Here is a 17,951-nt window from a genome sequence, read left to right as displayed (position 1 = left end):
TAAAAGGAAAATCCACTGTGGATTAGAAAGAGAAAGTAAACTTCTCAACTGCAAAGATTTTTATAATAGCTTTTGTCTCACAATGATGTTTCACTTGAAAGACTTTGATAACCAGCACTTTCTTCCAAATCTATTCTAACCCATTCTTCAGGCTTATGTGGTATTTTAGAAGTTTTGCATGGATTCTGCCTCTGAAAAGGGCAAGAGGGGAAATAGACTATGCAATTGGAGGCCCACCTGCCATTACTGACCTTTTCAGGGAAGAAAAGAAGGAAACTCTCTATAATGACAGAACTGTTTCTTTCCTTAAAATATCACATGCCTGGAATCTAGCATCCATATTGGCTATGACTGTGGTCTGTGTGTTCCGTTCAGATGGGTCAGATAATGTTGCTCATCCATACTTCTGCTATGAACACACTTGGAAATTCTAACTAAAAAGCTAGATACTAATCAATGCATTAAATACAGAACGAATGTCTCAGATTTTATTTTTTCTCATTTCTTCTCATTTCTTATAATGATGTAATCATGCAGCATAGGATTAACTTCTTAAGAATGCTGACTGTTACAGTGCATGTTGGTATTTTAACCTTTTTTTCCATTGACACCAGAATGGCAGCTGAAATGGATAAATAAATAAATAATTAGGCTTGAGAAACAGACAAAAAACCACAACCAATTGTCTGAGCACTTTTAAGTGATTGGTACTATAACAGTGTAAAATACACTGCTTGAGCAGGGAGGTTGGACCAGATGACCTCCAGAGGTCCCTTCCAACCTCAACCACTCTGTCATTCTCTGATTCTGTGATTTATTAATATAAGACAAAATGAGGTGGCAGTTTCTGTTCTGGAATTTGTATTTGGGGAGTTACCACTAAGGTCAGGTTAGATTCTTAGATTTGCTCATGGATAAAATATAGAATGTCTGCCAATATTTCTATGATTGATTTAAGGCATCTAAATTAGAACAAAATGCACTAATTAAAAATATATGCAGTTACTTGATGTCAAGTATACACTAAAGTGAACCACAGTGCCACAGCTCTACAAAAATCTGCTTCTGTGCCTGTCTATACCAGTGCAAATTTTGCAGTTTCTACACACAGTCACTTACAAACTTCCAGAACCACTTCATGCTGTATTCCTCACTATATGTTACTTAAAGTAACATGCTAAACAAAACAGTAATGATGTCTGCCAGGCATGCATGGGCAATGCTTTGTGCTCTGTCTGCTCACAGTAAGTCATAATTATCTGACGACAATTATCCTGTAGAAGTACTGATCTTGTTGTGCTTGATAAACACTCAAATATTGTCTTGGCATGAGGCGCCCTATAAATTGGAATTGGTGGTGAACAAAAAGTTTCATTTTAACTTCCATTTCTTTTCGAATTCTGGAAAAACAAAACTAAAGGGGAAAAAAAACCACAACATTTATTCACACTGATTTAATCTATAAGAGGTCATTACAAGACCTGTAAGGAAAGCAAAAATACTGAACAGGAATACACCTCACATTTCTTGTAAAATTACATCAAGTAAGTAAGCATAAGCCTTGGAAATTAAATTAAAAGTGATGGTTCTGTGAAGGAGACAATGCGAAATTATATACTTTTTGTAAAAATAAATACACTTACTAAGATAATTCAGAATAAGCTGGTTGAGAAAGCTATTATAGAGCACCTTCCATGCCTGTTGCAGCAGGGGTAGCTGAAGGCAGAAGCTGTGCAGAACAAGGTCTACTGCTGAAGACTGGTGTGTGCCAGATCACTTAAAAAGATATACATGCTGGGACATGCTGTGATCACATTCACATCTGCCTAACACCTGTCCTGTGTGACATCCATAGCAGTATCCAGGCAAAGACAGCCGCTCTACTGACATGTCTGAGCTAGCTTTAATACAGAGGGTAGGCACTCCTGGTGATTCAACAGGTGCTACTAAAGTTGTCCTGGGATTCTCACAGCTCAATAATTCTTCTCCGACTTTTTAAAGTGTACTCAAGCTAAGTATGTTGAAGCTAGATAAGGTAAAGACTACATGGATGGTAGCCAAACATTTCACTGCAGACATGCTCTGAAAGAGGCAGGCATGCTGGCTTGCTTTTTAACACCAGTCTAGGCACCCAGGCAGGGTAACATTTGGTCCTATCCCTTTGGTTGCAGAAATTAATGAGGTCAACCAACTGTCCATTCCTATCACAGCCCTGTAGGGAACCTGAGAACTGTTGTTCTGGGTCTGGTGAAAAGACACGTCCTATAGTTCATATTTGTCTTCAGCTGCTGTGTAGACTGTCCAGTGCAGGGCAACTCTCAGTCACAGAGATACTCTTCAGGTGCTGGAGATGTTTTTTCAGTTTCTTACATGAACTCAGTATAAAAGCTTTATACTACTAATGCATAATAATAGCAACAGACACAAACATGGCTTTTAAAAATTTCATCCTCTGTTTTTTGGCTACCTAAATCTCACAAAGTCAGGCCAGCCTCTGAGGTGACATCACCTAGCATCACATGGCTGAGGAGCAGAGGACAGAAATAGTGGCAAGACAACTCTTTGGCAAAAACAAACAAAAACAAAAACTAAAAACAAAAACAAAAAGCCTAGGGCACCTGAAATAAAAGCCCAAGTAATATATACTCAGCATATACACAGCTGAGTAATCTGATATCCATACAGAAGTTTTCTCATCTGAGATAAGTTTCTGAAGCTTGAATCAAATATTAGGTGTTTTCCTTTTAATGTTCTAGATCAGATATAAATCTGAACAATGTGAGATTAGCCTATCACTATCACAATTTTAATGAATCTTTCTTGATAGTTTGTCTTTGAAGTACAATGGTGGTAGATTTGAAAGTCTTAGTACTTTTGAGAGTTTTATTTCTTGAACTTGAATCCTTACTGTGTGCTGTTAAAATACCATATGATATTACTAATTAAAAAAAAAAAAAAAAGATTGAATCTGCTGATCATTTCACACAGTAAGATGGGAGGATCTTCAGATTCAAAGTAGTCAAATAGGTGCTGCATTACTATTCCAATTTGCCTTGAAGTGAAATGAAAGGCTCTCTCTCTTCAGACGATTGTTGGTATTTGTAGGATCAGTAGGAATTGTGTCAGCTTATAAAGGTTATATACATACTAAGACCCATGTCTTAATAATTTCTTTCAAGTGCTTCTGGGAGAAAGGCTGCTGGATAAAACTCTGCTTCACAACTTCTCTTGGTTGATGTTATGATCTTCCATAAAATAATTCCCAAATGTTTTCCAGACCACATGATAATCAGCAATCTATGTACCTGACAGCAAAGAAGCAACAGCTGTGTGAAAGGGAGGTCACCAGACTTTCCTAAGATAAACACATTTTTGTTAGAGGGTAGACAGAAAAAAGCTGCTAGTACATAAATTGCATCAATAAGCATTAAGAAAATATTCAAATACTTTTTGAATAGTCACTGATAGTAATTGTTTTCACAGTATACTGAATAGCCTTTAACAGGAGGCATCACAGAACCTCTGCAGCAAAATGAATATATGAAGGGTACACACTCTAAGGTATTTCACAGATAAACAAAAAATAAATTAAACAATGTATACATCCAGTCCCAAATATTTAGGGTAAGAGCCGTTAAGGAATTAGCAAACACTGATTCTGTCATTCACAATTTTACAAGATAATCTTGTATTTTTGTTGAGTTTGCCTTAAGATGAAGAAATAAGGAAGATATGTTATATCCAGCAATCTGCTAGTAGGCCTGTTCCAAATATTAAGGGATCTGGGAGTTAATGGTTGTTCCTCAGTGAAATAATAAATGTTATAAAGGTATATCTTTTTGCCAAATCAGTTTCTTCTGTGCTATCTTTTCTGTGAAACTTACAGGATTTCTTTTGACACATGCTGGACTACTATGAATGTTTAATAGGCAAATTTTCTTTCTTACTTCACCTTCCGTCATTGTACTTAGTAAAGTAAACTGGTTGATTACAATCTTGTAACCCATTTCTTCTTTGCTCTACAACTACCTTAAAGGAGGCTATAGTGAGATGGGTATCGGGCTCTTCTCCCCATCACCAAGTGATGATGGAGGGAAATAGCCTCAAGTTGCTCCAAGGGAGGTTTAAGTTGGATATTAGGAGAAATTTCCTTACTGAAAGGGTTGTGCAGCATTGGAATATGTTGCCCAGGGAAGTGTTGAGTGGTTGAGTCACCATCCCTGGAGGTCTTCAAGTAGTAAAACGTGTAGATATGGTGCTTAGTAGCATGGTTTACTGGTGGATTTTAGTACTAGGTTAAAGGTTGGACTTGATGATCTCAGAGGTTTCTTCCAACCGGAATGATTCTATGATTCTATAACCTACTTTATATGAGATAATGAACTATTCTTGATCATACTGGGGAGAAAAAAAAAAAAGGATCAGGAAAACAGTGTAGAAATTTGGCAACTTGTTATATATTTATGTTTGTGTATAAATCTAGGATACCCATCCTTGCAACTAAACCAGAATTTAGTTCTCTTCGTGCACTGTTTAATTTTCCTTTTAGTATTGTCAATTCTTAATATTTACTGTAAGAATACTTAGAAACCTTAAATAAAAATGAATTTGGAGAAAATATTCCTTCCATGAAATTACTGAAAACAATATATGAATAAGCCCTAAAAATGCAAAAATCATTAAGTAAATCAAATGCAAAAGATATAAAGTGCTATGACTTTTTAAGGAAGTTTTGAGATTTTTAAGCTTTGCTCATAACTTCTGAATGCCTAGAACTTTCAATATTGTATTGAAACACTAGATGAAATGTTGCTTTGAACCAATTCTCTGATGAAAACCCAAGTCAAGATTTATCTGTCTGATTGAGGGGCCATCCAGAGTTCCATAGTTTAGATACGATTGACTCCAGCAGGCACTAGTGTAATCAATATGGCAGTTGGTTTCTTTGCCTTTATGAAAAGCTTTGATTATATACTTTTATCACTTGGATTTATTTCGCAGACAGTATTTTATTCTTCAGTCTTGTCAAACGCAGATATGCTATACCAAAAAGTCTGTTTACTACATGAAATCCCCTGTGCCAGTCACTGTGCAGCTTCTTTGATGTGGCTTAAACGTTATTTTGATATTTGAAAAACAAACTCAGTTACCATACATTGTTCTCCTGAAAAGAGACATGATGCACTTACGACTTCATAAATTGAAAGGGACACTGTCTAACTGAGGCACAACAATAAATGTCAGATGTTGCTATTAAACAAAGGTTGCCCTTTATGGATCTCATAAGTTGATGGAAAAAAAAAAAAAAGAAAAAAAAAAAAAGGAAGGAATCATATGGCTACAGGCAATCTGTGGGATAGTTATTGTAAAGAAATTTTAGACTAAGTTTTCCATTAAATTAATATTCTAAGCAGCCTTCTTCACATTCCCATGACTTCCATTATTGGCATCTTAAATTAAAAAGTTCTATGATGTCTTAAACTGACTTTACCCATACAGAATTTATGTGACTGCAAAAATTAGCACAACTCATTGATGGTAAATTTCCTTTTATCTTACAGAATTTCTTATAACTATGAAAAACATTTTTAAAATTGACATTCTAACTCATAGAATTACAGAATCATCATAGAATCATAGAGTGTCTTAGGTTGGAAGGGACCTTTAAAGATTATCTATTTCCAACTCCCTTCTCATGGGCAGGGACACCTTCCACTAGACCAGATTGCCCAAATCCCTCATCCAACCTAACCTTGAACACTTCTAGGGAGGAACAGATACAATTTCTTTGAGGAACCTGTTCCAGTGCTTCACCATGTCCATTGTGAAAGATTTCTTCCTGATATCTAATCTAAATCTACCGTTTTTCAGTTTAAAACCAGTCCTATCACTACAGGCCCTAGTAAAACCTGTTTTAAAACCATTGTCCTATCACTACAGGCCCTAGGTCTCTCCATCTATTTTATAAGCCCCCTTTACTTGTTGAAAGGCTGCTATAAGGTCTCCTCAGAGCCTTGTCTTCTCTAGGCTAAACATTCCCAGATCTCTCAGCCTTTCTTCATAGGAGAGGTGTTCCAGCCCTCTGATCATTGTTGTGACTCTCCTCTGGACAGTCTCAAACATCCTCATCATTCTTGTACTGGGATTCCAGAGCTGAATGCAGTACTCCAGGTGGGATCTCAACAGAGAGGAATAATGGGGAAGAATCACCTCCCTCAACCTGCTGGCCACTTTTTATGCAGCCCAAGATACAATTTGCTTTCTGGGTTGCAGGTACACGCTGCCAGATCACGTCCAATATTTTCATCCACCAATATCACTTCCTGAGAGCATGGCTGCTTTCAATCCATTCACTTTCAGTCTATACTGATTCCATGGGTAACCCAGACCCAGGTTTAGCAAACTTGGCCTTGTTGACCTTCATGAGATTCTTGTGGGCCCACTTCTCAAGCCTGTCCTTCTGGATGTCATCCCTTCCTTTTATCATATCAACTGCACTACTCAGCTTGGTGTCATCAGCAGACTTGCTGAGGGTGCACTCAATCTCACTGTCTATGTCTTTAACAAAGATATTAAACAATACCATTCCCAATACAGACCATGGGGGGACACCTGTCTTCATTGATTTTCATCTGGACATTGCACTGTTGAGAACTCCTTGGATGTGACCATCCACGTGGATACTGACCCTGCTACTGATAGATAGGAGTTTGTCTCAGAATTCAAAACAAAACAAAACAGAAGTAGCGGTAACCTTTGTAATCATTTACATTGGACATGAAAGGAAAGAAATCTAGTGCTTATTTCACAAAGACATCTGGATAGCAGGGCATTTGAATGGCAATTTATTCTTTCTGCTGCATTTCTCCCGCATCCTTTCTTTTCACCCTTTATCTGTGTTTTGCCATTCTAGGTTGTAAATTATGTGCAGAAAACTTTATTTATGATTTTATACAGTACTTGCTGTGTAAGTAAGTACTTACAGGAAGATGTTTGTATGAAGAAAAATAATAAATAATAGCATCTGTTGCCAACTTCAAGTAGATGAACATTTTAAGGTAGAAACTAGTCAAAAGAACAGAATCACTGTTGAAGGCAGCATCTCCTTTAGTCATTTAGAAAAAAAAAAAACCTAGCATGACATACACTTTGCTCTTTTAGTTTTTCTCTCTGACAGCATTAATTTATGTCATGTACATAATCAGAATGTCTGATATCTGTAATAAGGTTTTATAATGCCAATTCAGATTCACTTAAGTAAAAATTCTCTAAAACTAGAGTTACACTGGCATTTTACTAGAAATTGCTGAGATGTATGAATGACAGTGACATGAGCAAATTTCCTTATCTTTTTTCCTTTATGATTGTAGTGTGTGTATGTGGGGGGGAATAATAATAATAAAAAAAAAAAAGCAAAAAAAAAAAACTTTTAGTGACATGAGTGGAATTGCATTTTGATTCAAATTGTCTAAAGCACAAAATAAAAAAAGTGAAATGCGTAACTTTCCTTACTGTTTCCATGGATGAATATTTATAAAGCATTGGATTGATAAAAATGACTAATATTTAACTCTATGATTAATTATCTGGTATGAAGACAAGGATGTTGTTGACAAGACCTTCTAGTAATATGTTAATTCTGATCAATTCATGTCAGTAACACAAATGTAACATCTATCTGTTCTTTATTACTACTTTATAACCTTCCTATAGATTCTGCTATTACAGTGACACACCTTACAGTTGCATGTCTACAAGCATTTGTTTAACTGGCAGTACATGGAATTTATTTGTATGGATATTTTCAGGTTTTGATTCAAGCCTAAAAGGCATGAAAGGCATTGTCTTTTGGGCAAAGAGTAATTTTTTTATGTTTAACAGGCTTAACTGTAAATTCTTCATCAACTCATTAACTACATAGTAAAAGCTAGGTTTTTGTTCTTCTACAGAAAAGCTTTTAGATGCATTTTATTATTATTATTATTATTATTTTTAATCCCATGTTTCACCTTGGGAAAGAGTGAGCATCCCTATACCAGATCTGTCACTAAGCTTAATTTGCAAATAAATAGGGCACAAATGCCTACTTTAATTATTCTGTGTGACAAGTGCAACAGCACCCTCCCTGACCTTCTCCAATTTTTGCTATTAACCATTTATTTCAGAAACATATATATATACATATATATTTAATGCCAAATTCATTTTTGCTATTCAGACTATCAAATCCCCTTGCATATCTTTTAAGGCTGGGAATGCAGCCAGATTTCTGGCAGATCATTCCAATATAGTTCAATACAAAATTGCTATAGCAAATAATATTGCCTCAAGTCTTTAGTTCTCTTAATTGGGCCATATGAGATGGTAATGCCTTTTTTGTCACGGCTTGTTATTTTAAAATGTGAATATAAGGGGAAAGTCATCAGGATTCATTCTGATATTATTTAATTTGTCTTGAGTGTTGTCAGAGAACACTGAATAATTCAGTTTTAGGTCCTCAGGGAACAGACCTTATCATCTACATAAGCAAAAAGTAATTTTACAGATACTTATGATATTAAGCATTAAAAACTATGGAAGAGAAATGAGAATTTTAAGGTGTACAGAATTTATAAATGACCTTTGATTTCTATAACTAACATAATGAATATTACCTTATATTTCTATGTAGTCACCACTAAACTTTGAGTTCTTATATAATAAAAGAACAGTTCTTAACAATTTACCATCTAATTTAGCTATAGAATATTTGGATAACATTTCTTGTAAATAATTAATGATCTAAATTCCACCAATGAATACTATTTGAATCTGCAGCAATTCTCCTCTTAACTCTTTAAATTACCAGTAAAAACAACCTCACTGTATTGGGTTTATCTGGCAAGATTTTGGTAGCAGGGGGCTGCAGGGGTGGCCTCTGTGAGAAGAATCCAGAAGCTGCCCCATGTTAGAAAAGGGCCAGTTTCAGCTGGCTCCAAAGGGACCTGCTGCTGCCTAGAGCTGAGCCAATAAGTGATGTTGTTTGCACCTCTGTGCGTGCAGATTTAAGAAAGGGGGAAAAAATAAATGCTGAAAAACAGCAGCTAGGAGAGTGAGGAGTGAAAGACTTGCAGAACAAGTTCCCCTGTGGCCTGTGGAGAGGCCCCTGGTGGAGCAGGCTGTCCCCCTGCAGCCCATGGGTCCCACACGGAGCAGATCTCCACGCTGCAGCCCGTGGAGGAGCCCCCGGTGGAGCAGGTGGATGTGGCCTGGAGGAGGCTGCGGCCCATGGAGAGCCCCCGCAGGAGCAGGCCCCGGGCCGGAGCTGCAGCCCGTGGAGAGGAGCCCACGCAGGAGCAGGGGTCTGGGGGGAGCTGCCGCCCGTGGGGGACCCGTGCTGGAGCAGTTTGCTCCTGGGGGATGGACCCCGTGGTACGGAGCCATGTGGGAGCAGTTCTTGAAGAGCTGCTGCCTGTGGGCAGCCCCCGCAGGCTCAGTTGGGGAAGGACGGCCTCCTGTGGGAGGGACCCCATGTGGAGCAGGGCAGAGAGTGACCATGAAGGAGCGGTGGAGACATTACAGCTCTAGTTTGTTAGTAATAGGTAATAAATTACATTAACTTCCCTATGATGAGTCTGTTTTGCACGTGATGATAATTGTTGATTGATCTGGCTGTCATTATCTCAACCCTTGAGCCCTTTTCATTGTATTTTTCTTCTCCTCCTATGCTGACGAGGGTGAGTGAAAGATTGGTTGTGGTGACATTCAGCTTCTCAGCAAGGTAAAACTACCACAGCTGGGAAGAGGTTTTGCGCCGCAAGAGAAATGGCTAGAGGAAAATGGGACCAAACATTAAAAAATTACTATTAGACACCATCTGGTCTTATGACACAATTTCAGGCCAAAATCTTGGATTTTTATATCTCTAAGTCTACAAAGAAAATAAATATAAATTGACTTGCCTAAATACAGATCTGTGTAACAATGAATAAACTGGGAGCGGAGGCTGGAAACATTAATTTTCTTCAGAGGAGGCAGAAGTATGCAAAAATGGATGTGTTTTGCAAATGTGCAATAAGGCCACATGAAGTCCTTTAAACATTAATCTGAGATCCTGTGACAGTGACAAAATTATATCAAGCCTCAATATTAAATTTAATTCAAATAATTAAATCTCTCCTTCACTAAAATGACAGGAAAAAAAAAAAAAGCATACCCCAAATGAGAACAGAGATGATCAAGCCACATACTATTTCCAGACCTTTTGTAATGGCAATTTATTTATTAGGGGATTTAAGGAACTGTTATCAGGGAAGGAGGTAAAAGGAGAATTCAAAGATTAAAGGCTTTCCTTTAATTTTAAAAATAATTCTTGGGTGTTAAGGAAACTCAAGACTGAGAAGAGTGGCTATTGTATTATTTATAAATTAAAATAAATTACATTTACATTTGAAAATATAAGTATTAAATGCAAACTGCAGTTGCATCGTAAGAGTTTGACAGTCTATGTGGAGGGAAGTAAAACACTGCAGCAGTGAGCATTGCACCAAGCCTAGTTCTTCAGGCAAGTACTCATCAAGAATCTCTTTCAGACTGCTGCTGTTATAATCCAAGCTCCCCCACTTTGTCACTTAGACAGGTGCAAAAACATTGAGACTCAGGCACAAATGGCTGTAATTTTTAGTATGTCAATATCCATGCTGTACCTCTGTGTGTGTGGTTGGGCGCACTTTCATGAGATGGTGCATTCCCCTGGAGATATCATTGTTTCTGCCTTATGCTTTGCTAATGGCTGCACTTGTCAATATTTGGTCATTACAATGGCTAAGCTTCTATTTATATTTAGTATCAGAAAGATTAGAAGCCACGATTTGCTCAAACAAACAAACAAAAAAAACACCAGAAAACAAAAACAGCCATCCCTATTAATAGTAAAACCATTTTTTAGGGCTTTAAATTTATGTAGCACTTTACAAATTTGGTTTTCTGCACAAGTTAAAGAATCATGAAAAGAAAAATAACTGGGAAAAACAGTTTACCTACCAAGTAAGAATGTTGAAAAGACAAAAATTAGTTAAGACAAAACAGAAATGCTACAGGTTTATATTTTACATGGGTTATTTTCATCATGGTTATTAGTGGGCATCTACCTATGTAAAGTGACAAAGGAGGACCAGGAGGTCTTATTTCAAATTGTATTAAATAGTAAAGGTAATGGTGTAGTGCGTTTGAAATGGGCTTGGAGGCAAGAGAGATTTGTCCAACCCGTTGTATTACAGTCTTGTGCATACAGGCCTGTGAGCCCCCTGTCCCCAGTACTCTTTGTGTGTGGTAGCTGCACCATGGATTGACGGACATTCAGAGATATTATAAGCAACATCAGTAACATTGATGGTAGCTATTTTTGGAGCATGAGGGTGTATCTTTTATGGAGTTAAATACAGCTGGCAACAAGTCATGAGTGGTGTTCCCCAGGGGTCGGTATTGGTGCCCACCTTCTTTAATATCTTTGTTGATGATTCGGGTGAGGGACTTAAGTGCACTGTCAGTAAGTTTGCAGATGACACCAAGTAGGGGGGAAGTGTCAATCTGCTTGAAGGTAGAAAGGCCCTGCAGGGGGACCTGGACAGGTTGGATCGATGGGCAGAGGCCAATGGGATGGCTAAGTACTAGGTCCTGCACTTTGGTCACAACAACTCCAATTTCTTTTCTGTCACTCAGAAATACATCCCCTTCCCCTGCTGAATCCAGTTGAAAGTGCAGCCCGGAACACTCTTGCCCTACCTGGTCAGGTGCGCCCCATCCAATGTCAGCATGCCTGGTCTCTCAAAGGTGCGTCCGAGATCACATAACCCAAAACCCTGAGCAAGGCACCAGCCATGCAGACAATCTTTCACTTGATCCACTAGTCTTCTTCTTCTTGGGCCCCAGTTTCCAAATGGGAGGATAGAGGACACTACTTGCATTCCTGTTGCCTTCCTCAGCAGGCTTGGTAGCCTCTTCGTGAGATCGTTAATATGGACCCCAGGCAGGCAGCAACTGTTTCTAAAGTTTATCCAGACGGCAAGTCAGTGCTTCAGTGCCTCTCAGTAAGGAGTCTCTAATTACTAATACCTTTCACACTTTTTTGAAGGCACTGTTTCTAATACAGGTCATTGGTTGGTTTACTTCTGTACAGTTGCCCTTTCCTGGGTCTTGACTATTACTCACACACTCTCTGTTTTCCAGCCCCAGATCATCATGTCTGTTGCGTAGGGACACCCTGGGGGCAAGAGGGAGGCTCATCCTTCTGCTCTGAGCAGAAATGAGGCATTGTCTTACTTCTCATATAATTTTGGAATGGACCTGGCAGTTATCTAAATTCTGAAATATAGTAGTGATTTGTTGAAAACAATGCAACTATCACATTCCTCTTCTCCATCATGTAGCCTGAACCGAAACCTCTTGAGGAAAAAAAATCTGGGATGGATATAGGGGGGATGAATGTGAAGGAGGAAAATATACCTAATTGCTTTGTTGAAAAATTGCCTTCTAACGAAGGCTCTTGAACTCTTCAGACATTGAATCCTTCCGGATCCCCTTTTTTCAGTAGTTATCTATGAAATTTGACTTCAAATATCAATTTGACAAAAGAGACAATCTCTTCTGTGTCTCTTAAACTTTACACATATTGGGACGTGATGAAACCTAAATAGAAAAAATATCATTATTTTAATGGATATTTATTTGCCACTGTTAGAGGTTTCCCAGTGAAAGAACTGACTTGAGATTCAATGACTGAAATATTCCATATTCCTCCCTACATGTCTGTAACAAACCAGAAATGGCATAGCAAATCAACAATACTGACTAACTTAATTTGAAAATATCTTTCATCACAGGCTATGAATGGAAATTTGCCTAGATAAATTCATGCTCACATAACTCTCACATGCATCACAATGGGGTCATTTTTGAGCATAATATGGAAAGCATCAGATCTTTTTTCTTTTGTTTTATTTAGTACATATGTACATATTCCAGCAGGCACCAATCACCATTTTTATACTTAGAGAGAATGATTCTAGATGATCCTGTCATCATTTTGTAAACCCATGGAGAAAAGTGAATATGGATCTCTAACTGCTAGTTGCTTAGGCTATGGAGCTGCAACAGGAGGAAACAGTACTTTAGAGCACAACTTTTTATATTGCTTGGAACAGTAGTGTGTGCAGCTATTACAGTGATTTAACACCCATGTAAACCTTTCTTGCAGTCATTGTGTAACACACTTTCTGGCTTTCCAACTCTGAATTATGGACATTAAAAGTCAATTCTCTCCTAGGCTAGCTATTGTTTGTGTGAATGTTTGAGCTTGTTCTTATTCTTGTTCTATTTCCCTGAAATAGGTATCCCTTGACTTGAAAACCTTCCAGAGTTGTAGCAGAAATTAAGCAGAGTGTGAAGAAGCCTTTGATTAAAGACATTAATCAGTATTTGGAAAAAACTTACATGATTTGTGAAGATTATGCAAGAAGGGAATGTCAGAATTCAGCTCCAAAGCAACTAATATTAGGGATGATTTTTTTAGAAAAGATCATACTTAAGTACAAACACAGGACGTAATTTTAAACTACATAATGACTAGTTTGAATGATTAAATATGCTTCTTTTGGGAAACATATGGAAATTTAACAGGAGGCCACATTCTCTCTGTAGCCATGCTTGTATTTTCTGAATGTGCTTGAGGGAATAATTTGTCACTTACATATTTAAAATTCTCAGTATAGGAAAAAAATGTGTTCTTATGACTTAATAAAGAAAATTCCCCATTATGTAAAGTTTGTTTAATATGTCCATATCCTGTGTTTAGCGAAATGTGAAATGACCTGCTTGTTTGATCTCAAACTAACACTATGGGAATTTTTATATGTGCATGTGTCTTAGCCCACCTGAGGGCATATACATATATGTCAGTGTTAGTGAGACCTGGTATGAAAAACATTTGCTTCCAAGCTTGCCCTTGCTTGATCTACTGAGGTATCCTCCAACCCATTTCAGTTTCTACATATGACATGATATCAGTTTTTCCTTGTGGATATGGGCTCCTAGTCTCTTTGGGCTACCCTTTCTGGAACTGGATATTTATATTTTTCACTATGAACCTTTAGTCTTTCTGAAAGTATGTGCCAATTGAGGCTGAAGTTGTAAAAAGTGTAGAAAAATATCCAAAATTAGAATCTCAGACATGATTTAATTCTCATCTTCCTAAGGATTTTTGGATCATCACCTCTTAGAGCTTTGGTAAGTGTTGTAATTATTGAGATATCAGATATCTTGAAAGTAAACACTCGTATTTTATACAAAATATTGAAACAGACTGGTTATCCAGCCTGATGTTCAGATTATTCTTACAGGAAATGACACACTTGCTGATTATTCCAATAGTTGCTGAAGTAAAAAGTGCAAGCTTTTGAAAGCAAGTGAAAGCTTTTTTTAAAAGACCTCAGATTTTCTCAGAAAAATAATAAAATAAATTTGGAGTTTCTAGAGCCTAGATATATGAGAGAGATTTTCTTAATCCCTGATCTCTTGGAAAGTGTAGAGAGCAGAGTACATGCCTCTTGTTATTTGTGAAATCATTTTTCTAATAAAATTGGCTATATAGAATTTAAAAATTTATGCTTGGTCAGACAGAAATTTCAATATTGCATAAAGTCAAGTGCACCACTCTGGGCTGTTTCAATTTCATTAAGAAAACAAACAAACAAAAGAACAATGTAAGTTTTCTCAGTTTTGAATTCCATTTTTTCCAAATATTCTAGGCCTACCCGTCATTCACAGGTTTGAAAATATATGGAAATGTCATACACTATAGGGAGGAACTCCAAACTTCTTCCATGTAAATTATGACTTGGAGTATATTAGTAAACTATTGCAACACCTTTTAGCTCGAGGAAATATTTTAGTATTGCTCTTCTGTCATCTATCCATTGAAGTTTCTCAATGAGTTTCTCAACTCTCTGAAGTTGTCTTGAAATACCTGATTATACATAGTCTACCACAGAACATTTAATCTAGGGTGTTGTTTTTGTTATTGCTATTATTATTATTGTTTTCAAAGTATTCCTCATTTTTGAGGCCAGTATCAGAGTTAACAAAGATATATATTATTCAACGGTGAACTAATGGGAGTGTGAAATAGCATTATCAAAGATGGGGACCTGACGCAGAGCTAGAGTGGAGAAGCTAAACACTGAAAAACAACCAGAATTGGTTTTGTAAAGTGAAAAGTGGTTTTGTAAAGGGTTTTATAGGAAAGACGTAATGACTTAACGAAGGTCATTGTAGCTATCCATCTTCATCACTATCAGCACAGAACTCCATTGCCTTATTCTGAGGCTCAAAAATCAATCCAGAGTCTCTCTTTCAATCCAACATCCCCCAGTTTTTGACTTAATAGAGCAAATCCTAAGGTGGTAGTGAACTGGCTAAAACTACAGCCTGCTACTGCATGTAGTAACCCATGAAGTCTATTGCAGTACCATTGTCTCCTGACCATCCCTACCAGGCTTAATAGAATAGCGTTTGAATCCCTTATTGTCACTCTCTTTTCTGAATAAGCTTTTCTAAGGGAAGTTGTGTGTCTGTAGCCATCCCTTCTCAGTGGTGGGCTCATTCTCTCTTTGTCCCTAAACAAAAAATGAGAACAAACAAGTCCTTTCTATTCAACTTCGGTGGTTTCTTTTTTATTATTATTGCAGAGAGAATGGAAAGGAAACAGTGAAACACAAAAAAGGGAAACAAGACAGGCTGGGATGCACTTGGCAAAGCATCACTTGTCCACAGCAGCTGTGTATGTAATTGTACTAAAGATGTCATCAGCTTCGTCAAAAGAGAATAGGCATTTTTCTTTGTTGCCAGCTGAAATTCAGTTATGGGGATAGATACCAACAATAGCAGCCATTTAACACAGGGAGCAAATTTGTAGGGGACAGTGTTTTGGCACGCAAGAAATCTCATCATCAGTTATCTGGAAAATTGTTGCCAGCTGATACTAGGCTTTATTCCAGTTGTTTCATTTTCTTTCATTGCTTTAGTTCTGCATAACTCTTGTTCTTTGTAGTGTTTAACATTTAACTTTTTTACCTGTAGGGAAACTTGTGTGTATACCAAACCTTGTTTGAATTTGCATATGTAAATGTGCCTTTATAAGTAAAGGCACAAATAAGCTGTTTCTCATGCACTGACTATAAGAAGATATAGAAGATAGAAAAATTTCTTTTGACTCTTATGGGCTTGGAAAAGCTGGATGAATCCAGATGAGGGCATTAAAAATTGGCTGATTTGGTTATGGGGCCACCATCAATTATCTGTGTAAAAACACAATGACCTGGAGAGGGTCCTGTAAAAAAAAAAAAAAAGGCTAATTCATCTACATTCATATTCAAAAAGGCTGAGAAAAGGACATGGGGAGCTTAGTCAGCCTCATTGTTCTCCCCTAGAAAGCTCTTGGAATGTGTGTACACTCTTGTAATGCATTTCTAGGCATGTAAGGGTCAAAGGAAGCTCAACTAGATGCCTTCCACAGGTACCAACATTTCTTCCAACCAATGTTTCTATGGCTGCAATAAGCAAGACGTTTGCCATGACATATATTAAAACTTTTGCACATACCTCCTTGGAAAGTGGCTCTTTATGGTATGGAAAATTGCAAGTACAAGAAAGTAGTGGACTTCACTCATCTGTCCTCTTACTAGATCCTTCTAATTAAGAAGTGCATTTGAGAGTAAGACTTTAAGATGAGAAGGAAGGAAAACTCATTTCGTTTGAGCAAAATGAGCAAGCTCATTCTATTAGGCTTTACTGTTGAATCTGTCATTTGTGACATTACATAGTGAATTCAGTGGAAATACAGGTGCCTAATAAGTAACATTTTTAAACACATCTGTTGATTTGGATTCTCTGTAACCTCCTTTCTCTTTGAAGACAGAACCTTAAACTCAAAGAAACACAGTCTTAAAGAAAGAAATCTGTTTATATCAGTGTGGTGCTTTTACCCTTCTGGACAGCTGAATTCCACCAAAGCTGTTCTCTCACTCCCCCTCCTCAAAGGAAAAGGGCTTGAGGACTGAAATAAGGGCAAATAATTTGCACACCAATTACTATCATGGGCAAAGCAGACTCAATGTAGGGAGCTTAATGTAGTTTATTGCCTATCACTAGCAGACTAGAACAGAACTAAAGCAAACTAAAAACACCTTCCCTCCCATCCACCCTCTTCTACATCCTCCCCCTGAGAGGCTCAGGGGAACAGGGAATGGGGGCTGCTTTCAGTCCACAATGCTTCATCTCTGCCGCTCCTTCATGGTCACTCTCTGCCCCTGCTCCACGCGGGGTCCCTCCCACGGGATGCCGTCCTTCCCGAACTGAGCCTGGGGGGACTGCCCACAGGCAGCAGCTCTTCAAGAACTGCTCCCACATGGCTCCGTACCACGGGGTCCATCCCCCAGGAGCAAACTGCTCCAGCACGGGTCCCCCACGGGCGGCAGCTCCCCCCAGACCCCCTGCTCCTGCGTGGGCTCCTCTCCACGGGCTGCAGCTCCGGCCCGGGGCCTGCTCCTGCGGGGGCTCTCCATGGGCCGCAGCCTCCTCCAGGCCACATCCACCTGCTCCACCGGGGGCTCCTCCACGGGCTGCAGCGTGGAGATCTGCTCCATGTGGGACCCATGGGCTCTAGGGGAACAGCCTGCTCCACCAGGGGCTTCTCCACGGGCCACAGGGCAACTTGTGCTGTGTGCCTGGAGCACCTCCTGCCCTCCTGCTGCACTGACCTTGGTGTCTCCAGGTCTGGGGCTTGCAGCACAAGGATGTTTATCTGTTAGAATGGGTCCAGAGGAGGGCCATGAAATGATCAAGGGGCTGGAGAACCTCTTCTACAAAGAAAGGCTGAGAGAGCTGGGGCTGTTCAGCCTAAAGAAGAGAAGGCTCCT

The sequence above is a fragment of the Anser anser genome, assembly GCF_964211835.1.
Source record: "Anser anser genome assembly, chromosome: 1".
Taxonomy (NCBI): Eukaryota; Metazoa; Chordata; class Aves; order Anseriformes; family Anatidae; genus Anser; species Anser anser.
Note: the sequence above shows the minus strand (reverse complement) of the source record.